The sequence below is a fragment of the Delphinapterus leucas genome, chromosome 4 (assembly GCF_059928025.1).
Source record: "Delphinapterus leucas isolate spDelLeu-1000000601 "Yukka" chromosome 4, BTC_Dleu_Yukka2, whole genome shotgun sequence".
Lineage (NCBI taxonomy): Eukaryota > Metazoa > Chordata > Mammalia > Artiodactyla > Monodontidae > Delphinapterus > Delphinapterus leucas.
In genome coordinates this window covers 7,578,267-7,603,967 of record NC_143132.1, presented here as the reverse complement: position 1 = coordinate 7,603,967, position 25,701 = coordinate 7,578,267, and positions in this window count along the sequence as shown.

The following is a 25,701-nucleotide window of genomic DNA, read 5'->3' as shown; positions in this document are numbered from 1 at the left end:
AAACGTCAACACAGGAAATTGCATTTCTCAGTTTGCAGGAGGATTTATTATAATTAATTTTTCTTTTCTCTTCAAAACGCTTTGTGTATCCTGTTTACTTGGCTTAAGAGCTTAGAGCATTATTATCACTGGTAGAGTCGAAACCTAAATCACTGCAAGCTGCTTACATCTCAAGTACTCCATTTTTTAACTGTTCTCTCTGAAATTTCTGAACAGCACCTAACAAGTCTAACAACAATAAGCCATTCTTTCCTCTCTTTAGATTATCCAGCCTATGGAATATCTGTGCATAAAACTTCAGCTTTAGACTTTGTCTAAACCTCTTAAAAATCAGTTTAAAATTATTGTGGGTCCCAATGCCCAATGCAGTGCTACAAATAAAATTCATTTTGACTCTTTAGCTCCATAATGTTGGGGAAAAATTTCAGCACAGAATTGGACACCATGAGAGATGAATTTTGAAAAACACGTGATGTAACATTAACACAATATGATCTGTGTTAAATAGACCTTGGCTATCACAAGAGTGAAAGACAAATCAGATAATCACAAGGGGATGTGTTTTTTGCAAGATTTTGTCGTTTTCCATTCAAAACCAAAAATGAAGAATAAATTTCAAGTTACTTACTCATGGATTCTGTCAACTTGGCCATCGTTGAAATCTCCTCTTTGTGCTTTTCCTGGAGGTGAGAAGAAAAGATAATTATGTACAAAGCACATCTTAAATATAAGTCAACACAATGGGTCTGTAACAACAGCTCTCTCTTTCTCTCTCTCTCCCTTTCTCTTATGTTAGAATTTGGTCACCAATGATGAAATGAATTTTAAAATCTCACATTATTGCTATATGATCAGTCAGTCACTGAAAAGAGATTTTTAGAATCCTAAAAAACTTGCCAGTGCTCTTGGAAATGAGTGTCTGTCACATTGATCTTGGATATATATAATTGGTGACACACGACCAGTTTTCAAAACCTCCTTGACACTGGAGTTTTGATATCCATATGCCAGTCTTTTGCTCTCTATTTTCTCCTGTTGAAGCATTTTTGGAGCTGGTATTTTTGTAGTCATTTGGTCTCATTTTTTCCTAAAAGCTAAAAAGATTTTCTACATTTTTCTTTGTCTTACTTTTTTGAATTCCTGGAGTTTTTTGAAAGTCATCACTTTTGATGGGTTTATGACCTTATCTGTTTTGGGCTGAAAACATTTTGTTTCAACTGGGATGTAGGTTATAACCCACTGAGTCTGAGAGCGAGAATGATACATACATAAATTGAATCTGTCCTAATTAGAAGATTACTTCAGATCTATTAAGAATAATGGTCATCTCTTCTGAAAGTTCGCTTCAATTTCTTTAATTTCCTTAGGCTCCTAACATGTGTAGTAACTGAAACATTGGCTGCTATGATTTTACTTTCTTTTACAGCCTTATTTTTTTTCTGATGATGAAACTAACACATGCTCATTATTTAAAAACTCAGAAAATATTGAAAAATTATAAATCAGAAAATATAGTTCTCTCATGATGCCACCCCACAGAGAAAACCACTGTAATATTTTGGTGAAAATCTTTCTATTACCATTTCTATACCTGTAAATATATACAGATATGGAAATATAATCCCCTTTTTATAAATATAAATATCTATACTATACATGCGATGTTGTAAGCTACTGTCACTTAACTCCGTATCATACATCTTTTATGTCAATAAAGGTAGCATACATCATCACTTTTTAGTGACTGCATAGCATTCATCATGAATTACACCATAATTTCCTCAACCAGATTCCACTGAATTTGCTTCAGATTGTCACTATTTTATAAAACGCTGTGATGAGCATCCTTGAACTCATATATTTGTGCCCTTGTCCTATCAACACTGAGGATAAATATTAGAGTTAGGTATGATTTGGTTAAAAAGTATGACTATTAAGAATTTTGACACGTATTGCTCAATTTTCCCCCACAAACTTTGGCTCTGACGGTGTTCAAAAACATTTGCTCCTGTATATTCTTGCCAACTTGCCAGTGGCTTTAGCACTCCTCCCCAATCTTTGCCAAACTGATAAGCAAAAAGTGGTATCTTGTGCTTTTATACTGTCATTTTTCTTTCTCCGACCTTCTGTTTATGAACGACAGTAGCATGCTTTCACATGGAGTAGGTATGTCATTGACTCTGTCGTGTAGCTGCCCTCTAGCTCCTGTGCCATCAACACTCTGGTTCTTAGAAGTCAAAGGTGGCATTTATTTTCCCCCATGGCCACAGTTCAGTGTTGAGTTCTTCACAGCTGCTTGGCTAGCACTAGAGTCAACGTGTCATGGCTTGGGTGTGAAAGTACAATTAGCATCATTATTCATTCTTCTAGAGCCACCATCCCCAAACTAAAAGGGTCTGTGTTGAGTGTCAATAAACAACTTTGCACACCACAAGTACACTTGACTTGCACAAGCCCTGCAATAATGCAGTGAAACCAGGGCACTGCCTCTTACTTAAACTAATAATTGCCCTTGAGAACAGAAGGAGCTAAGAAACCATAATCTACTACTCTACTGTGGTGGCATTAACCTATGATGTTTAGCCTGCCATGTGGTTTATTTCAAGATGTAAAGGAAAAGCACAGCTACTGGAGAGGCTAAGAGCGTTGGGTGGCAGAGACAAGACTGGCAGAGAGGAACATCTCACAGCAACGCAGGTTCACAAGTGCGTGCACAAGGCTGCTTCAAAGACAAGTCTACCCTAGTGGTTGATGGCAGTTCATGCGTAGATGCAACTCCATGGTGAGAACTCAGTGAAATTCATCCTTGACCTGTAGGAAACTTGTGCTGTCTCTGCTTGCTCTGTCCTTGACTCTCCACTTCACCTCTTAGCCTAGTTCTGCTGCTGGTTTGGCCTCTCTAGTTACACTGTCTCTCCTTGTATCCTGGTCTATGATTTGCTTTCCCTTTGTTCCCTGTGCTCCATCAAGTCTTACTCTGGATCACTCACCTCTTCAGCTTGGTCCTCTTCTAATGTCCCCAGTGGTGAGAGTCCCCAAACCACAGGCACCCAGATTCCAGGCATTATATCCTCACAAAGCCCTGTCATTTGTCTGTCTTCTTGTGTGTGTGTCACTGTGTTATCTCTTATGACCCAGGGACCCCGCCACCTTTTGTACTCCAGTCTTGCTGGTGGGTGTTCCTTGCAGCTATTTTTATCCAGATGTGTTGGATATCCTGGAGAAATCAAATACTGCCTGTGTCAGCATTTTCCTCTTCCCTGTGCCAGATGGAAACTTCTGACATTGAGAGGGGATGGGCCCTTAAAAGTCCTAAATTTAGCTCTCCCAGTTTGACTCATCTATGGCATAAGTTATGGTGGAAATCATGACATATGTTTCTGTGTAAGTGGTTTAGTCATTCAAGGAGATGCCTTTAAACTCCTTATGTCCTTCCCTCATTATCGGAAAGTTGAGGTTTGCAATTACATGACATGTATACTCGATAAAGGATTTACATTTCATTCAAGCAAATTCTCCTCCTTTTTCTAAAGCCAAGAGCTTCCTCCAAAGTAAAATTCCTGGTTATGGGATTTACAATACTGGAAGAGATTTGGAATGATAGCATGTTAAACCTGGAAGAGAATCTTTTAAGGAATGTCAAGTCCAACTCCACAGTGATGCACTTGATGAAACTGAAGCCCATGCCAAGAAAGGAATTTCCACCAAGCTGGTCTCTTCTCCTTGTCAACCTCTACTCCCCAAGAACCTCAAGGTCTACCATATAGGGATATATTGTGACAAGAGTCCTTATACAACAATCCTGGCACTGTGTTGGAGTTTCTCAGATTTGCCTTCTCTGTGTTCTTTCTTGGAGCCGTCTCATTCACAACAATATCCACAAATGGCCGATGGCTTCCAACTTTGTACATCCAACTCTGACCTCTACACTGAAATATCGTCGACTGGACAGCACCACACAGATGTCTAGTGCATGTTTCAAGGTTACTCTCTATTCCCACACACTTTCCACCAGCCAACCCTCAGGCCCTCACACCTGGGCGATTTCTTCCATTCTCTGTCTTTGGTTTATGGGACCACAACCCACATTATACCTAAGCCAGAAATCTGGGAACTCCCCACCTCCTTTTTCTTCCTCATCCCCGATATTTCACTTAGCTTAAATTTGACCTCCCTTCGCTGCCGTCTCTTAAAGGGAATGTTGATATTGCTTCCCTGTGTCTCCAGCCTTACCTGCAACACTGAAGGTTTATCTTGAAACAATCCTGGGGGATCTGTCTAAAATGCAGGCTTGACCCAGGCACCCCTGCTTGAAATATGTCAGTTCTTCTCTAGCAAGAAAGCATGCAATCCTTGTCTTTTAACCAGGGCAGGCTGCCTGGATGGTTCTGTCTTTATCTGTCAAACCCTAGTTGTAGGTACTTTCCTGCCTTGGCAATTACCCAATTTCCATTTCCTCCTTTTGCTCCCAAATTTATCCCTAAGAACTTCCCTGGGTACCAGTCAATCTCTGCAGTTTTCCCCTACTCCTCCTGATCATCTTTTCTGAGTTTTGTTTCTAAGCATGCTCATACGTGATCGTGTATCGCTGCATAATTTATTACTTGTGTAAGGGATTCTGAGACCTTTGGAAAAGTCAAGTCCACCTCCCAGTAGCCTCTTCCAGAGGCTCCCATTGACACAACCATCACGGTGAGAGGAAGTGTGTGGTAGACCAGAAGTCTCTGCCACGGAAACACCCTAGGATCCTGAGCAAGGCATTTTACATTTTGGCCAGAGTTTCCTGGTCTTTTCATTTCAGACATGGTTTGCTGTTTGCTGATGTGCCCCTAGAAGTAGTCAGCTATGTGAAGAGGGCATCTGTACATGCTTAGCTTGGGAGAGAGTGTGAGTATTGGCAATATTTTAAGATGAAAAAGACAGATATGTTTGCTTTGAGTCCTTAAGAAATATCTTTGCTCTGGGAGCCAAAGCCTTTGATAGTTGACATAATCAACTGGTTTACTCATTGTAAAATTAAAACGATACAGAAATCTTACTGTCTTGGAGAAAAGAGCCTATTTGGTCTGAAAATTTATTCTTATTTACTGTGTCTGTGCTGCTTGGATGTTCTTGCTATTTTGAGAATGTGATGAGTGAGAAGTATACAGGTTGGGGATTTGAAAAGGTTTTCGTGTTGGTTTTACTTCCTATCCACTTACTATATTAACCTCTGGAAGCTTCAGTTTGCTTATCTGTAAAGTGTGGATAAGTAGTATCTATCTGTGTTTCTTTATTCACAGGCCCATTGTAAAGAGCAAATGAGAAAATGTGTATTAATGCACCCAAGTGTTATATCTCTGTGTGTGTGTGTGTGTGTGTGTGTGTGTGATCATTATTCCCTTTGGCTACCATGTGGGGGTCAAGGGTTATAGTCTGTTCTTGCTATTAGAGGACAAATACTGACCTCTGGCATTTGTACCAAATACAACAGAACAATTTTCCCTGAAACTAATAAGACCCAAGGCTGCCTACTTTCCAGGAGACCACTCATCGTGTCAACAGCTGGTGGCCATGCACCCCACACCCCCATTTCCAACACCCTCCACCAGAACACAAGGTTCCAGAACCTTGGCACACTTCTTGAAAGAGCTGGGTTCTTTTGCTCTAAGAGGAATTCCATTTACAACTGTGTTGTCATACATTTAATGGAATAACAGAAACATCTAGAGTTTGGGGGAATCATGATGACATGTTTGAGCAAGCTATGTCCACAGATGCTGAGAAAAATCCCGATTGTCTTGTTAAAACCATACCAGACTCCTTGGGGGAGAGTATTGACCCTCAGGGCCAGTGGGTATTTAATTTTCTTACTGTATGACTGTGTTCTCTCTACCATACCTGGGAATATAAATAAAAGCTCAGCAGTTTGCTTGGGATGTGTGTTGTGTGTGCGGAGATTTATACCCATACTTCTGTTTCAGTTAGGGTGAATGTGGCTCTCTACTGGAACCATGCCAGATACATACTTCTCTCTGTCTGAAATGACAGACGGGTTTTTAATGAGGGCAATTATAACAGAGTTTGGCTGTAGCTCAAAGCTACGGCTAAGACACTGTGTGTGTATTGGGTGAGGGGGTTGATTCATGAATGCCAAGTTTTAGAGAGGGTGGAGGAGGGGATTTTCTGCTGCGCGGGGCTCCCTCGCACACAGAGGGCAGTAGTTGGTGCAGCTGAGTGAGGTCTACGGGTTGAACAGTGCGACTGCATTACTTTCTGGACCCCAGAAGTAGGCTTTTAAGGATGAGGGGGAAACTCGTCATAGTTGATATATTTCAAACCAGTCATATTTGCATTTTGGATATTTTTATCTCTCTAAAAATGTGTGCTTATATTCATCAGAAAACTGTGATTTTTTTAAGTTACAACCACTTAAAGGAACATTTATATAAAGTGGGAAATGATAATGTTATTTTATGAGTTTGTATCCTCATTGGACCTCACCTCCAGGTTAAAACAGGGGCCACAAACCTCCCACCTTATTCTTAGGTTTCTCAATAAATATGCCAGCTGTGGCCTCCATCCACAGCTTCCCTTTTCCACTTTCCTGACATGATGCCATAGCAGGTCACCGGAGAACTGATTTAAAAGGGAAATGTCCCCATCCTCAGGTAACCAATCAAGTAAGTGTTCTTATAATGTGGTACCACATATTGCCTTGAGTTGCTACAGAAAAATATTGGTCAGAGGATTTAAGAACCACTAATTTGCTTTTTTTGCCTAATAAAAAACTCATGGAAATCAGTAGTCAGCTTGCAGCTATGGTTTGGGACAATAAAATAGTAATCCCTCACATTTATTTCACATTTATTACACCCTGGCACTATGTTAAGTGCATTGCTAGACTATCTCATTTAATTTCCACCATGACCCTATGAAATAAATGCTATTACCCCCAACTTTGGGGATGGAGAAATTGAGGCACAGAGAGGTTCAGCAAACTGCCCTTGGTCACAGAGCTGGGAAGGAGTGGAGTTGAATGTCAAACACAGAAGTTCTGACTCATGGAACCAGAGTTAGAGGAAGAGCTTCACTGTGTCAAGAAGGGTCAAAGAGGGAATTCCCTGGCAGTCCAGTGGTTTGGACGTTGCCCTTTCACTGCCAAGGGCCTGAGTTCAACCCCTGGTCGGGAAACTAAGATCTTGCAAGCCTCACAGAGTGGCCAAAAAAAAGGGGGGGTGGGGTCTAAGAGTGATGTGGGGAGGGGAGACATGAGGCAGAATATTCCAGGTGGAGAAACAGAGGTGGGGAAACTTGGTACCCAAGGAAGAGCAGATCGCAGGTAGACTGAGACCAAGAGAAAGAAGAGTAGCAGAGGGCCAGCTTAGAAAACTAGGGTGTAAGCTGTAGAGGACAAAGGGGAGCAGGCTGAGTCTCTCAGGAGGGAGACCGGGGCTAGATGTGGGGAGATGCGTGAAGCTGTGGGAGGAGGAGGCTGGTGCCAAGGCCTGGACCTTGGGGAAACGCAGAGAGCTCCCTCTTAGCAGCCAAGGGACAAGGGATTTGAGGAATTAAGAATTGTCCATTAGAGTGTGGTACAATTTTACATGGGACAGTTAGTTTTTATCCTTGATTTACTCAGTGAAAGGCTCCTAGGGTGATCTAAAGATAGAACTTGTGGTAAAAAAAATTTGTAGGGGAGTGTTTGAAGGAGGAGGTGAAATTCATACTGGGCAGGCCACCCAGGAGGCTTTTGGAGATATGGCCTCCTCTGCACAAGGTGAGAGCCCCTGTCTCCCCTAGACACCCTTTCTAAGGTCCCTTGTATACAGGTCACCCTGCAGGGTTCCCTAGGATGCATCACTGCAGCCATGTTGACCAGACTAGGGAGGGTTCTACTGCGTGGAGGCATTAGGATGTCTTACAAAAATAAATTAAATGAATTCAAAGTTGTGCTTGTACTCATATCATCTCAATTCCCCTATGCCCTTAGTCTTAGGTGGGAGGAGAGGATTTGGAACATCACCCTGGGTTCTTTCTTGGAAGTATGCTGAGCACATGAACTTCTTTCGAGGGGGATAGGTTGTGGGGCTAAGGGTTAGAAACTGCTGGATCACATGGCTGCAGAATTTCTCCAAACCCCTGTGTGTGTCCTCCCCTGCTCGAAACCCAGTGGGCTACACTCTAGACTTCCTGCATCGACGTCCCAGCAATGTTTTGTGAATGCCCAATATTCCAAGGTTTCTTGGAATATTGAGAGTGACTCATTGATTCCTCCTTTCCTAGAGCTCCTGGACATATCATAAAATATAAGACAGGCATTATCACCCACCTCATATCAAGAGGTTTCCTTTAAAGAGAATACTGAGCCAGACTGCAGAGAGGCACCGAGAAGACCTGGGCAGCTGAAACACACAGACAACATTCTCGTTGCCACCAACTCAGGTAGGCACTCCTGTCTCAGGACGCACCTGTGCTAGGTTCACTCCAGTTTCCCAGGACTCAACTGCGAGGTAATGAATCTTGGAAGCAGCCTGAAATTCTCTCTTGGTCTCATTTCACTCAATCTATTGCCTGTCTTCTGGGCCAGCATCTCTCTGAGGCTCTTGTCACCTCCAGAGCTATCTTCCAGGAATCCTAGCCCTTACAGTGGCTGATGCCTCTCCCATTCACTTTCATCAGAGGCATCAGCTTTGCTAAACCATCTCTGTTCACAAGCGGAAAGGGAGAAGTTTCCATATTTATTTCCTTTCTTTTCCTTTCAGCCACCATACAAGTTCTGAGCCCAGTGAGTCCTCTAATCGCTGCTCTGCACTCCCAACTCTGCCCCGTTTGGTGGTAAGTCAGGACACTTCTCTTGGAGACCTGGCTTCCACCTACCTCTCCAGGCCCAATCCCCATCACTCCTTGCTTCTAAACTATGTTCCAGCCAAATGAGCCCCTTTTGGCACCAGAACGCATTGCATTGCTCCATCCCTCCTTCCATCTTCTTTGCCTGCACACTTAACTCCCACTTGTCTTCGAGAATCCGTTCAGATTTGACCTCTTGTTTGACATTGTACCCAGCTACCCGTTTTCTAGTGACTGTTCTCTCTGTACCCCAGCACCTGTACATACTTCTGTCACAGGACTTCTCCTTCTCAGAGCCATGACTTCCAGAGGCAACAATGATGACAACTTCAGGAACAACTGGAAAACTGAAAGGAATTCATCCTTTGGTTTCCAAAGAAGAGAAAGCAAAACCCCCAAACAAAACTAAAGAATGAATAGAATGGAACAGGATAGAAAGCCCAGAGATAAACCCACGCATATGTGGTCACCTTATCTTTGATAAAGGAGGCAAGAATATACAGTGGAGAAAAGACAGCCTCCTCAATAAGTGGTGCTGGGAAAACTGGACAGCTACATGTAAAAGAATGAAATTAGAACACTTCCTAACACCATACACAAAAATAAACTCAAAATGGATTAAAGGCCTAAATGTAAGGCCAGACACCATCAAACCCTTAGAGGAAAACATAGGCAGAACACTCTATGACATAAATCACAGCAAGATCCTTTTTGACCCACCTCTGAGAGGAATGGAAATAAAACCAAAAATAAACAAATGGGACCTAATGAAACTTAAAAGCTTTTGCACAGCAAAGGAAACCATAAACAAGACCAAAAGACAACCCTCAGAATGGGAGAAAATGTTTGCATATGAAGCAACTGACAAAGGATTAATCTCCAAAATTTATAAGCAGCTCATGCAGCTCAATAACAAACAACCCAATCCAAAAATGGGCAGAAGACCTAAATAGACATTTCTCCAAAGAAGATATACAGATTGCCAACAGACACATGAAAGAATGCTCAACATCATTAATCATTAGAGAAATGCAAGTCAAAACTACAATGAGATATCATCTCACACTGGTCAGAATGGCCATCAAAAAATCTACAAACAATAAGTGCTGGAGAGGGTGTGGAGAAAAGGGAACCGTCTTGCACTGTTGGCAGGAATGTAAATTGATACAGCCACTATGGAGAATAGTATGGAAGTTCCTTAAAAAACTAAAAATAGAACTACCATACAACCCAGCAATCCCACTCCTGGGCATATACCCTGAGAAAAACCATAATTCAAAAAGAGTCATGTACCAAAATGTTCATTGCAGCTCTATTTACAATAGCCTGGACATGGAAGCAACCGAAGTGTCCATCAACAGATGAATAGATAAAGAAGATGTGGCACATATATACAATGGAATATTACTCAGCCATAAAAAAGAACAAAACTGAGTTATTTGTAGTGAGGTGGATGGACCTAGAGACTGGCATACAGAGTGAAGTAAGTCAGAAAGAGAAAAACAAATACTGTATGCTAACACATACATATGGAATCTAAAAAAAAAAATGGTCATGAAGAACCTAGGGGCAAGATGGGAATAAATATGCATACCTACTAGAGAATGGACTTGAGGATATGGGGAGGGGGAAGGGTAAGCTGGGGCAAAGTGAGAGAGCAGCATGGACATATATACACTACCAAACGTAAAATAGATAGCTAGTGGGAAGCAGCCGCATAGCACAGGGAGATCAGCTCGGTGTTTTGTGACCACCTAGAGGTGTGGGATAGGGAGGGTGGGAGGGAGGGAGATGGAAGAGGGAAGAGATATGGGGACATATGTATATGTATAACTGATTCACTTTGTTATAAAGCAGAAACTAACACACCATTGTAAAGCAATTATACTCCAACAAAGACATTAAAAAAAAGTAAAATAAATTTCTGTTGTTTAAAAAAAAAAAAGAATAAATAGAATGAATAAGATTTCCTTGAGCAGTTGTGAGTTTCCTGACATGGGATGCTGAGTCATCATTTGTCCAGAAAGCTCCAGAAGGATTTCTGCTCCAGGAAGTGGTGCAATAGAATGACCTGTAAGAGCCCTTCTAAAATTGTTTCAAAGGGCAAAAAAATCCTTAATTTCTTTTGCTTTTGTTTGTATGGAGTTGTTTTTGTTATCTGATCAGAGGTGGGTGATAGGGGTGGTGGTGGAGGTGAAGTGGGAGAAATGACAGGAGCAGACTGGAAAAACAACTGGTCACTGGTTACTCTGCCATGTAAGGGATGTTTAGAAAAATTCGCCCCACCCAGCAGGTTGAATCCTCTTTTAAAGACTTGCTCAAGTCCAATGGTGAGATACATATGGTCCCTAGAATGTCTTACGTTTGGCTAATTACTGAATGTTGTATTGGGGAACCCTGTACAAAGGTACTGTGGCAGCTCTCCAGGTCCATTTCCCAGAGAAAACAATTTTTCTCCAGTTTCCAGTTTACCCAGATAAAACAGTTGCTCAGAGTTCACGACTTCCCTGCCTTTTAACTTCTACCTATAGTTTCCATTGGCAGGAATGAGATAGCTTCCTTCGCTAGGGCTGTGCTGTGTTGCCAGGCGACAATTTGCCATGTTCTCCCTCAAGAACTGGCTGGGTTGTAGTGAAGGTCAAGGGATTCATTCATTCATTCATCCATCCATTCATGCATTCATTTATGCTCAGTTTTGTGAGGCACAATCACGAACAGCCTTTGGGAGGGCCATGATCAAGTTTTTTGAAAGGAGATTAATTCAGTGGTGAAACTTAGGACCAGGCTGCCCAATATTGGATAACCCATGTGGAAATTCCCCAGTGATATGGGGAGCCCAGTGGAGCATAGTAACAATTCCTTCCCAAGCCAGGCCACTCTTGGGCACTGTTGGTGTCCAGGGAAGTGGTGTGGATGCTTCTTTTCAAAACAGACACCATCCCTGCTGGACTGGGCCTTAGGGGAGCCAAATGGGTAGCTGAGAGCCCCAGGTATTGGAGTCACCAGGAGTCAGCCTGTTACTTATGCATGTGTGAGAAAGGATGCAGGGGACAAGGAGATGCAGTACTTCAATCTCTCATCTGTGTCAATACTAAGATACTAAGTCGGAGGAATATTTTAAAAATGTTATTTTGTAAAATGCAATTTCATAACCAAATGTGACATTTACAGGGCTGGAGAATGGAGGAACATTTACTGACAAAAATCATATCATTTTCTTGTGCTTCTTGCCCATTTTCAGCTTGGACTTCTGTTTGGGCAGAGGAGGGAAAGGAGAGATGGTAACCCCTTCATTAGGTACCTCATGGCTGATTGTAGGCAGCACACGTCTCTGAGAAGAAAGGAAAACAAGAAAACACCACTCCTTTATCCTTTGTCTTTTGTTCTTTGTCCTCCTTTCTTTTTTTCTCTCTATTTACAATTAATCATCCAAATTGAGCTTCTGGGAAAATGGTATACGTGTGCTTTTCTCTATTCTTCTCACTAAGTACAACTAAAAAACCATGAACATTACAATCATACCTCAGAGATATAGTGGGTTAGGCTCCAGACCACAGCAATAAAGTAAATATCATAATAAAGTGAGTCGCACAATTGTTTTGGTTTCCCAGTGCATATGAAAGTTACGTTTACACTATAATCTGATAAGTGTGCAATAACACCAGGTCTAAAAAAATACACATACCTTAATTAAAAAAACATTTTTTTGCTAAAAATGCTAACCATCACCTGAGGCTTCAGCAAGTTGTAGGCTTTGTGCTGGTGGAGGGTTTGAAATATTGTGAGAATTACCAAAATGTGACATAGAGACAGGAAGTGAGTAAATGCTGATGAAAAAAATGGTGCCAATAGACTTGCTTGATGTAGGGTTGCCCCAAACCTTCAATTTGTAAAAAATGCAGTGTTGGCTAAGTGCAGTAAAGTGAAGCAAATTAAAACGAGGTCTGCCTGTATATATATCTATACCTATAACAAACATAAAAAGTGGAGAGAGGATGGCAGAGTAACCAGGGACCTTGAGCCTGAAGAACAACATGGTGGTGAGTTTCCTGTGTTTTGTTTTGTTTTTTCCTTTTTGCTTCTTATGTCCTAGACCAGACACTGTAGAAGTTGGCAACTTGGAAATGTCAATGGATACAGACAGAAATGCCTCCCAAAAGTCTGCCTTCTCTAGCCAAAGGACTAGGAAAGAGGTAGTCTAGAAAGACAGAAAACGTTTAGATAATAACAGCTCTACTCCAGCCAAAACTACATGGAAAAAAATTGTGACATCACCCTGAGAGCAGAGGATGAGTGGGGAGCCTAGACTCCTACCCTTGCCAGGCTGTAGCAATGCACCCCAAACCTCCTGCCAGGGGGTATCAGAGTAGACAAAGTGAGGAGCCCAGATTTTCATTCTTTCTGAGGGGTAATAGCTTCCCCCTAGAGACCACATGGGGAGCCTGGACTTCTCCCCAGACTCAGAAGTAGTGAAGCAGCCCTCCCCATCCGCACTGGGGTAGCATTAGGAGAATCCTAGTACAGAGTCAGGACTTCCACTACTACTCATCAATAACAATGCCACTTCCACATGGTGTAGTGGAAACCACAGGGGAAACATCAACGAGGTACCCCTCTTGTCCAGGTTGGTATCACTGGAGACACATTGGGGAGCTTAAACTCTTATTCCCACCCAGTAGTAACAAGGATCCTCCCTCATCCTTATGTCAGTGGAGACAGACATCATACTAGGTAGTAATTAGGTGAAACCCCACAACCACCAGAGTGGTGTCAGAGGAGAACTGCTCTAATATGTGATTTAAATAAGATCCAGAGTCTTACAATCCTTCTGATGCCTAGGTTTCAATTAAAAAATTCACTTGTCACGATAAGGAAGAGAAAGAGCTCAGACTGAATGAGAAAAGACAAACACCAACATTGACATGACACAGATTTCAGAATTACCTGAGAATTTTAAAGCAGTCATCATACAAAGGATTCAACAAGCAATTACAAACATGATGAAACAAATTTTTAAAAAATCTTAGCAAAGAACGGTAAGCTTCAGCAAAAAATTTTAGCAAGTGTAGAGAAGAACCAAATGGAAATACTAGAACTAAAAATTACAGTTCCTGCAAAAAATGCTTAGTGAGTGGGCTCAGCAGCAGAGTGAAGGGGACAGAGGAAAAAAGCAGTGAGCTTGAAGGCAGAATAATATAACTTATGCAACCAGAGCAATAGAGAGAAAATAGGCTGAAAAAGGAATGAGCAGAGGCTTGGGAACCTGTGGGGCTATAATAAAGACCTAAGAATTATGCCGTAGAGTACCAGAAGAAGAGCAGAAAGAGGCTGGGAGTAAAAGAGTATTCAAATCTTCCCAAGTTAAAAAATAACCTACAAATTTAAGAAGCTTAGTAAATCCAATACAGGATAAATCCAAATAAACCCACACGAAGACACATCATAATCAAACTTATGAATCCTAGAGAAAATCTTTTTTTTTTATAACATCTTTACTGGAGTATATTGCTTTACAATGGTGTGTTAGCTTCTGCTGTATAACAAAGTGAATCAGCTATACATATACATATAACTCCATATCTCCTCCCTCTTGCGTCTCCCTCCCATCCTCCCTATCCCACCCCTCTAGGTGGTCACAAAGCACCGAGCTGATCTCCCTGTGCTATGCGGCTGCTTCCCACTAGCTATCTATTTTACATTTGGTAATGTATATATGTCCATGCCACTCTCTCAATCTTGAGAGGATCCAGAGAAATGACACTTTACTTACAGGGGAAAAAGAATTCAAATGACAGTGGATTTCTCATCAGAATCTAGGGAGGCCAGAAGGCAGTAGCACAATGTTTTTCAGTTACTGAAAGCGAAGAATCATCAGCCCAGAATTCTATACCAGCAAAAACATCCTTCATGAATTAAGAGGAAATCAAGCCATTCTTAGATGAAGGAAAACAAAGAGAAGTTGTCAAAAGCAGACTCACTCTAAAAGAATGGTGAAGGAAGTTATCTAAACAAAGAGAAAATGATAAAAGAAGGATTTCTGGTACACCATAAACTGAGAAAAGACATAAAAAGAGCAAATATAGAGGTAAACACAGTAGACTTTGTTTCCCGTAATGGTATAAATATGTTGAAAGTAAAAAAGATGGAAAAAGATATAACACACAAATATTAATGAAAAGGAAGCTGGTATGGCTTTATTAGAATATAGAATAGGCTTCAGAGCACAGAAAATACCAGGGATGAAGAAAAACATTACATAGTGACAAAGGGTCAACCAACCAAGAACATGTAGCAAGCTTAAATGAATATACATCAAACAACAGAGACGTAAAATATGTAAAGAAAAAACTGATAGAACTGAAAGGATGAATATGCAAAACCTCAAGTATAGTTGAAAACTTCATCTCCTTAACAGTTGTTAGAACAACTAGAGAGAAAATCAGCAGAAATATGGAGGAAATCAGCAACTCCATTGACCAATAGGATCTAATTCATAGCGTACTCTACCCAACAGCAGCAGAATGTACATTCTTTTAAGGTGCCCACAGAATGTATACCAAGATGCAACATATATTGGGCCATAAAACAAACCTTGACAAACTTAAAAGAATTGAAATCACATGGACTATGTTCTCTGACCAAAAGGGAATTAAACTTAAAAAAATTGTTTTCTGTTTTTGTCTTTTCTATGTATTTTTTCTTTTCTTCTCTTCGTGCCACCCGCTTCTTCTTCCGCCACTCAGTCCTGTCCTGATTCTAAGTGTTGCAGTGAGGATGCAGTTAATGAAAAGATTTTGGAGTGGGATGTGGCTTTCATGTTCTAGGGCTTTAAAGGAAAGAGAGAAATGGAATTTTCATTCTCGTAAGCCTCTCTATTGGAGAGGCTCTCCTTTTGGAGAATTGATATGACCTTCACCTTGTTTTGTTCTAACTATCCCTGGGACCTTTCTATACAAAACCGGAGGAGAGAAGAGGATGGTTGAGATTCCTAGTCTGTGTCAGTGAAAATGGGTTTGCATCATTTGTGCATTTTAAGTAATTTTGAGACAAAAAAAAATAAGTGGAGCAGAAAAAATAGCTTCCTTTATGCCTTATGAGACCTAAAAATTCGACCGTAAATTTCCAATTCAAAAGGCAGAAGTTGAGAGTGATTGCATCTGCTGGGGACCCTCTGTCCCTGTGGACCAGTCATTGCATAATTTTGTGCTGTGTTCACATGGCCCTCTCAGTGCTGCTGAGCTAGGAAACCCAGTCCTGCCCCCAGATAGTGAATCTTTCTCTAAACCATGTATTCCCAATAATGGGCTTCCCACTGACAATTCAGTGATCCCCAATTTTTTGATATTTATCCATAGGAAAAGAAAATGACTCCTGCCACCATTAGTTACAAGGTGGGCTGTTTGGCCCAGCACAGCCAGGAGCCTCAGTTTCTGAAAGGCAGCAGATGTTCAGGCTCCCTGTCCCAGAGGACAGCAGAAGGCAAGGGGGAGGGGTGGAGCTAGGATTCAGGGATCTCAAGGCAAAAATTCTTTCCTAAGTCTGGAACCTCTGTGGGGCTGGGCATTGGGCAGATGGTGTTTGCTTTCCCCATCAGTCAGGGAGTCATGGCCAGAAGCATGGGGGATGGGGGCATCCAAACATCATTTTTGAAGCTCTTCAGGCTCCCTGCATTTTAAAATCACTCAAGTTTGCTTTCTAAATATCACAGAGGCAATTCTATACAATATTGTGGCATTCACTGGATCACATTCTCTGGTGTAGGGGTGGGGATAGAATTACTCAACTTAAAGCAGCAACCAGCGTAAACATTTTCAATTCCTTCCTGTGGCCTGGACCCTTTCCCCTGGAGGCCCTGCTAGCATTTTTCTTGCCCTCTCCCTAATTCATTCTTTCACGTCCTGAACTCAGGGTGATTTTGTGCTTCTGGCTCCTATGTGGGAATCTACCCTCTCTGTTCCTGACTCCCTATCTCTACTGAGATCAGCAAGGGAGCCTGTGGAGCAGGTGGTATTCAAACCAATGTGGAGAATGTCCTTGTTCCCAGGATATTCATGCTAAGATACTTAGGGGTGAAGTATCTTGACATCTACAACTAATTCTCAAATGGTCCAAAAGAGAGAGAGGGAATCCACAAATAAGGCAAATGTGAAAGGTGAAGGGTACAAGGATGTGTACTGTATTGTTACTTTTGTGACTTCTGTTGGTCCAAAAAATTTCAAAATTAAAGCAAAAATGGGAAAGACCAGCATGGTGACAATAAGCCACCTCTCTTCAGTCTTAGGTCTGATCAATGGTCTCTGCACTGGGGGAAGTGTCTGGTTAGGGTGCTGATATGGATAAATATGATGGTTACTTGATTTCCTTCCAGTGTGAGATCACTTTATATGGTTCATCAGTCTGTACTCTGAATAGGAGTACCATTGAGTGGCATCCTAAATGCTTCAGATTCTTTGCCTGTGGGCTCTTTCTAAGCCTAGAGATGATTATGCTCCATTGCAGACATACTGAATTGAACTCTCTAGGGGTAGAAACAAAGAAAAAGTAGTATTTATTTAAGCCATTGTTTGTGGAGATACCTACTTTGAAGAAGATAAGACAAGGGCTTCTTTGTCTCCTTCAGAAAACAGCACAGAGACAAAGAAACAAAAAAGAATTTTATTATTTTTTGGGGGAAACTAGGAAATGTCTGTAGTCCCAAACTACGTATAAAGGATATGCACCATATGCAGCAGAAATTGGATCACAATGAATCCTGTCAGTGAGAAAGAATGACTGATGGACACTGGTGATCTATGGCAGAACTGGCAGAGCATGGTCTTCTCCATCCTGGGGCACAACCAATGTTTAGAACAACAAGATGAAGATGTAGGGCTGCCTGTGGGAGTCTCCCTGGACAGTGTGTGACACCACAGAGGGGCCACAGGAAACAGAAGGAAATGAGAAAATGCTCAGATCTGCAAGAAACAGTCTCCCTGAGTGGCTGAATGGAGGAGGAACTGTGATGATTGGCAGCTCTGTGGCTGCCAATCTTTCTTAGCTGTAGTGATTTAAGGACTACAGCCTCTGACAAAATCCACTATTAGAGCTTCACTTTGAGCCAGAGACCCCCTGCTAATTTTCAGTGCTTTCTTGGGTCCTCTCTAGACTGTCCTTTCACAGATAGCTGATCCAGGGAGAATGCCCCTCATTGATGAGGAATGAGCAGAGAATCTATTCAAAACTTTTTGCCAAAAAAGAGACAAACTAGAGGCTACTGAGGGAAAACACAAGGAAACATTGTGTAGTACTGAGGAAAAACACAAGGAAACATTTTGTAGCAGAGTAGATGAAAAAGACAACAAAATGATTCTCCGCAAACTCAAAGAACTGGTGAAAAATAACCTTAATATTTCAAGAACTAAAAGCAGAGACTCCTGAGCTGTAGGAGGAAATGACAAAACAACAGAATAAATTAAAAATGACCTAGATGAGAAAAGTAAAGTGAATATAATAATAGAAGCTACCTTGGATATGGACAAAAGAGAAAAGACACTGATAAAAATACAGAGACATGGAGTGCAGACTTGAGAAAATGAGCAAAATAAAAAGAAAACAAACAAAAGAGTGAAAAAAAAGGATTGAATAGTACATGATGGGCATGAAAGACAAAGGTGACTCAACATATTCTTTGTGTCCTTGGATAAGAAAACAGAATAAATCAATAGAAAAAAATATTTGAACATATCATTTAAGAAAATTTTCCGATAAAGCTCAATTCTTAACATTGATAGGGCATACTGTGCCCTTCTTGGAGGAGGAAGAAAATTCATGGACATTGATGCGTATACTGATGTAGGCACTGGACTTCAAAGAAAAGGAAATAATTCTACAGGCATCAAAGTACAAAGAACACACTGAGAAGGGGAAATGCGGACTGTCTTTAGATATCTCTCTGGAAACATTCAGTGCTAGAAGACAATGGAACATGGTTTGAAGTCCTTAGGAAAAGAAAGTGAGACAAATATTTTTATACCTACTCTTATTTTATACCTATACCTAGTTAAATTTTATACCTAGTCAAGATACCTGAGAGATATCTTTTAGTTTTAAAATTTTTTAAATTAATTTTTATTGGAGTATAGTTATTTTACAATGTTGTCTTAGTTTCTGCTGTACAGCAAAGTGAATCAGCTATGAATATACATATATCCACTCTTTTCTGGATTTCCTTCCCATTTAGGTCACCACAGAGCATTGAGTAGAGTTCCCTGTGCTACACAGTAGGTTCTCATTAGTTATCTATTTTATACAAAGTAGTGTATATATGGCAATCCCGGTCTCCCAATTCATCCCCACCCCCCTATCCATATGTCTGTTCTCTACATCTGTGTCTCTATCTCTGCTTTGCAAATAAGTTCAAATATGTATTGTTTTTCTAGATTCCACATATAAAGATATTATGTGATATTTGTTTTTCTCTTTCTGACTTACTTCACTCTGTATGACAGTCTCTAGGTCTATCCACATCTCCGCAAATTGCACAACCATAATTCAAAGAGATACATGCACCCCAATGCTCATTGCTATTTACGCACAACCATAATTCAAAGAGATACATGCACCCCAATGCTCATTGCTATTTACAACAGCCAGGGCATGGAAGCAACCTAAATGTCCATCAACAGAAGAATGGATAAAAAAGATGTGGTACATATATACAATGGAATATTACTCAGCCATGAAGAGATATGTTTTAAAGATGCTAGCACTCAAGAAACATAGTTCTTGTTGCTTTGTGACCACCTAGAGGGGTGGGATAGGGAAGGAGGGAGGGAGACGCAAGAGGGAGGAGATATGGGGATATATGTATATGTATAGCTGATTCACTTTGTTATAAAGCAGAAACTAACACAGTATTGTAAAGCAATTATATTCCAATAAAGATGTTTAGAAAAGAGAAAGATAGTTCTCCACGAGCCTTTTTTGAAGACATCATGCATCAGATCTCAGCTGCATTAAGTGAAGAATGGAGAAACCGTGAGAAAACGTTGCCATGAGTGATGAATCCATTTGCATATAGATCTAAGGATAAAATTGTCATGGAAATTATTATTACAGAAAAGAACAGAGAAGTGAAAACAATGGCAATGTTAAAATAATGATATAACTAACAAAATTCAGGAGGTAGGTAGAGAAGATGAAGGTAGTGAAAGACTGCAAAGTTCCTTACCTTACAGAGCAAGAAGATCAGATATGTTTAAAGCTGAAAAATCAAATAGGGAACTATAAGAGTATAATTTAAGGGAATAAAGATAAACACTAGATGAACTAGGAGTAACAGTATCACCAGATAGTGAAGGAGAAAGAGGAAAGGGGGATGAAAATCAAAGAACCTGAATCTGAATATAGTTTATGGTGAGGAGGCAATAGATTCTGTCTGAAGAACTGAGATACAAGTATAGGATATATTAGGGAAGAATGAAATGAGACTCGGTCTGCCAAAATACAGTTTGCAAAAAAAACACACAACAAAGCAAAGCAAACCTAGACCATAAAATGGAAGATAAAGAAAAATAAAAATATTTTAAAGGTTTGAAGGCTTAATGTAAAATAATAACTCTAATATATGAAAGACCAAAATATAGCTCTAGGTAATTATCATGGAAAAATCTCCAAGATATATAGTTAAGCAAATCCTTAACCTTAAGTGAATCCTGAGTCCTGTTGTCCTCACAGTTAATATCTCAAAAGTTAGCCATCAATTGTTCTCCAATTACCTCATCTGTGATCATTTTTCTCCAACTTGAGTTTAATCCTTTCTCAGGGGAAGACCATGGACTCTCTGTTCTAAGTAAATCCCAGATCTGCCTGTTTCCCGCCATCTTCACAGCTACTACGTTAGTTCGAGGCAGGATCACTTTTTGCTTGGTCTACTCCTGACCTCCCGATAATTGTCTTGGATGTTCTATAGTTCATTCTCTACGTGGCAGGGGGAGCCATTGTTGGCTTTGAGCATAAATCAGATGACCTTGCTCCCTGGTTGTCCAGCACACTTGTGATAAAATCTAGGTTTCAGGAGACCTATAAGTCCCTGCAGGATCTCCAGGCATTCTCCCCATAACTGCATTTACTGATTTCCAGTTTTCTTGCTCTTCTTTCCACATGCCAAGCTCCTTCCCTCCTGGGGCCATTGTACTTGCCAGGAAAGCCCTTCCTCTATGTCCTTGCATGCCTCTCTCTGTCACATCATTCAGGTTATGGTTAAAATCATCACTTCCTCTGAGGCTTCCCTGACACCCTACCTAATCTAGAGCTCCTCTCTACCCCCCATCAATTTCTAACCCTATTTTTCTTGGCAACATTCATCTTTACTATGTATAAGAATGGAAAACATAACCTGGGGTTAGACTGCCTGGGTTTAAATTTCAGCTCCGCTGCTTAAGCTGTGTGACATTGGGCAAACCCTTAAATTCCCTCTACTTTACTTTCCTCATCTGTAAAGTGGAGGTACTGTGACACCCAGCTTATGGGACTCTTGTGAGGGATGAAAAGCCCTTAGAAGGGTGGCAGGCAGAAGACGAAGACTAAGTAGGTATTTGTTGTATCATAAAATTGGTATTTATTTACTCACTGTTGCCTCAGTCACTACCCTAGATTGCCACTCTGGTGTTTTAGTTTGCTAGGGCTGCAGTAACAAAGCAGTGCAGACTGAGTGGCTTGAAACCGCAGAAATTGATTTCCTCACAGTTCTGGAAGGCAGAAGTCTGACATCAAGGTGTCAGCAGGGTTGGTTTCGTCTGAGGCCTCTCTCCTTGGCTTGTAGATATTCATCTTCTCCTTGTTTCCCCACATAATCTGCCTTCTGTACCTGTCTGTGTCCTAGTTTCCTCTTCTTATAAAGACACCAGTCATACTGGATTAGCACTCACCCTAAGGACCTCATTTTAAATTAACTACCTCTTTGAAGACCTTACCTCCAAATATGATCCCATTCTGAGGTATTGGAAGTTAGCGTTTCAGCTTGTGAATCCTGAGGGGACACAATTCAGCCCTTAACATCTGGAGCTCAAGGTTTACAGCCTGGTGAGCTCCGCACGTCAGCAGGTAGAAGTATGTTTAGTATATTTCAGTTTGTCCATAACTATCTCTTGAACGAATGGGAGTGCTTCTTCCCTCCTGTCTCTTGCTACATCTGGTATATTCAGTTTCTTCATAACCATCCCTTGAAAGCACAAGAGTGCCTCCTACCCACATCTCTTGCTCTGTCCTATGCCCATGAAGCACAGGGCAGCCATGAACCCTGAGCAGAGGAGGCATTTGAGGAACCAGCTGAGGGCTTGTGAAGGGTCCACCAGCTTCACTGAGGAGCTGGTGCTGGGCTCTTTGGTGGCTTAGAGACTGGAAAGGATAGGGAGGCACAGAGAATCCTGAGCTTTGGGTAGCGTGGCTGCAGGTCAGCCCACGGTAAGCAGGTGGTTCCAGCCCTCCAGCAGGACAGATGTCCATTCTTATCAAAGGAACAAACCAAGTTCAATCCTTGGCTCTGCTCCTCTCCTGGACTGAGGCTTGGAAGACAGCCCTTCTTGGAAGCAGCTTCTGATCTTATGTAAGGTGTTGGAATCACCAGTGGTTGGAATTTCTCCTGTGAGTGCTGTGGAGAAGGGCTATATTTTACTCGTTTATGATCAGGTAAACCTCACTCTATACTACTGTTAAATTCTCCAAAGGTTGGTTGTGAATTTTAAATCCAAGTTTACCTTAAATGCACAATGGTCAAGGTTGGGGGTTGGGTCACTATTTAAAGCAAAAAATAGTCAGGGTGCCTCTTTTGGCAAAAGGAAGCCTTCTAATTTGTGGGTTTTGTTTGTACATGTGGCCTTTATACATGTATACACACACACACACACCACACACACCACACACACACACACACCACACACACCACACACACACCCAGCCACCCCCCACACCACACACATACCCCCCCACACACCCCACACACACCACAAACACACACACTCACACACACACCACCCACACCACCCACACCACCCACACCACACACACACCCACCCACCCCACACCCACCACACCCACACCACCCACACCACACACACACACCATAAACACACACACACCACACACACACACACACACCACACACACCACCCACACCACACACCACAAACACACACACTCACACACACACCACACACACCACCCACACCACACACCACACACATACATACACCACACACACACATACCCCCCCACACACACACACACCACACCCTGCACACACCACACACACACACACCACACACACACACACCACATACCACACACATACACACACCACACACACCACACACATACACACACCACACACACATACACTCACATACACACCACCCACACCACCCACACACCACACATACACACACCACACACACCACACACACACACCACACACATACACACATCACACACACACCGCATACACACTCACACACACCAGGCACACACACACACCCCACACATACACACATACACACACCACACACACCACACACATACACACACCACACACACAGACATACACTCACACACACACCACCCACACCACACACAAACCACATATACACACACCACACACACCACACACACACACCACACACATACACACACCACACACACACCACATACACACTCACACACACCAGGCACACACACACACCCCACACATACACACACCACACACACATACACTCACACACATCACACACACCACACACACACCACTCACACGCACACACACCACACACACCACACACATACAACACACACACACACACACACACACACACACACATACATTTTTGCCTTACCTCTGTAACGACCTGGTATCTAAATCAGGTCCAAAACAGGAAGGCTTTATTAAGTAGTTCAAACTGCAGAAAAAATTATGATCCTAGTTTAAGCCAAAATACCACAGAAAACCTAAAGACAGCATCTGTCAGCTTTGGGGATCCTGCTTTACTCTGGGCACCAACCTGTACATTTTGACTTTGAAATAGAAGCTACAGGGACTGTAGTTACCAGGTATGGATGGTCAGGGGAATGTGAAATATTAGGTTTTCTCCTCTTATATTTGTGCTGTCTGGTAGGGTGATTTAGTTGAACATATTTTGGTGGTTTTGTGAAAGAGTATAAAGGCCCTAAAAATGTAAGTTGCTGAGTCATTCTCATAGACAGCCTCGGGGTTTAATTGGAAAGTTAGGGCAGGCATCTAGACTGGCATGTGGCATTCTTTGTTGCCACTATTAAAAAAAAGCAGAATTGAGGCAAAGATGAAGGGGTCAGATTTACACAAGAATAACCACAGCTGGGAGATTTTCCAGGACATAGAACAGACTCTTAAAAAGGAAAAAAGATTCTGACAAGGTGAGTTCAAGACAATGAACAGCAGAGCAGTCCCCTTGAGGAATTCAGACACTTGACATTAAGAGCTGGGAAGAAATTGTTGATGAATCAATCCAGGAAAACTGAGGGGTGAGGCAAAACATGTTTTGAATTCTTTTCTTCAAAAAATGTGTTTTATTTTGTATTATTTGATTCATTAATATTTTAGAGAAATAATTCCTTATCTGTTAGGTTCTCTTCATTTCAATTAGTTAGAATTTACTGATTTTGAATTAATACTCTTTTAGGTTCAAAGATTTTGAAATTCAGAGGTTATTATGGCTGGACTGTGCCTTCAAAAGTAAACAAGACAGTGATATCTGATGATAAGGAGAAACTGAATGGCTCTTTGGCCATATGCTATGCCCCCAACTTCTTCATTTTGATGGCTGTATCACCAGTAGTACCAGCTTGGATTTATTGAAGACCTGGTTTAGAGTGGGTGCAGAGAAAAAGCCTGTGTCTATTTTATAATTGTGTCCTTGAGAGTTTATTCTTCAGAAGAAGTACATCTGGTGCCCGACATTCTTATTTTTAATGTTTTGGACTCAATTTTGCTTTATTCACAATGTGCGGTTAACATCTAAAATCAATTTTTGTGCATAAAGAAATGACATTATTAAAATATTATTAAACTAGGTTTTCACAGGCGCTTGGCTATTTGTGACAAAATGCATAATTAGCAGGATTTAGGAGCGAATGGGTTTATAAGCCCATTATACATAAAAGCTCCACTTCTAAAATAATGTTCAGCTTGTACTTACATGACTTGCTGTGACTTGTGTAAGAAACAAGTTGTTCTATAGATTACCAAAGTCTTATCGTTTTGTATTATCTCTTGAAGCAACTAAAAAATATGGAGCTTGGTATTTTTTGTGGCAGGGCAGCAGAGAGGGAAGAGCTTACACTATATTGGCAGCTTGGAGCTTCAGCTTAAACTGCTTGAAATGACTGGACTCTCAGAGAAATCCTTTGAAAATGTGCGCTTTTTATGGCCAGTGTGTCATTGGGCCAGGTTGTAGGGCTGAGGCTGGTGCGAAAGCTGTCTGTGTCGATGCATCAATCCACACCTGATGTTTGATACAGGCGTGGAAAGGAACTTTCCACTCTTTAATAGTTTTTCTTCTTAAAATGTCAGCATTCAAATTAAATATTTACTCGCCATTTTTCAACACATTGCAAGATGAGTCAGGGAAGAGATAAAACCTAAACAGAAGTAAACAACAGTTTACCCAGACTTGTAAGCTCTGTTTGTGGTTAGGTACCTTAAAATATGAAGATTTAAAAACATGACTGGGCAGAAGGACAAAGACAAATACCATTTGACATCGCTTATATGTGGAATCTAAAATATGACACAAATAACTTATCTAAGAAACAGAAACAGACTCATAGACATAGAGAACAGACTTGTGGTTGCCAAGGGGGTGG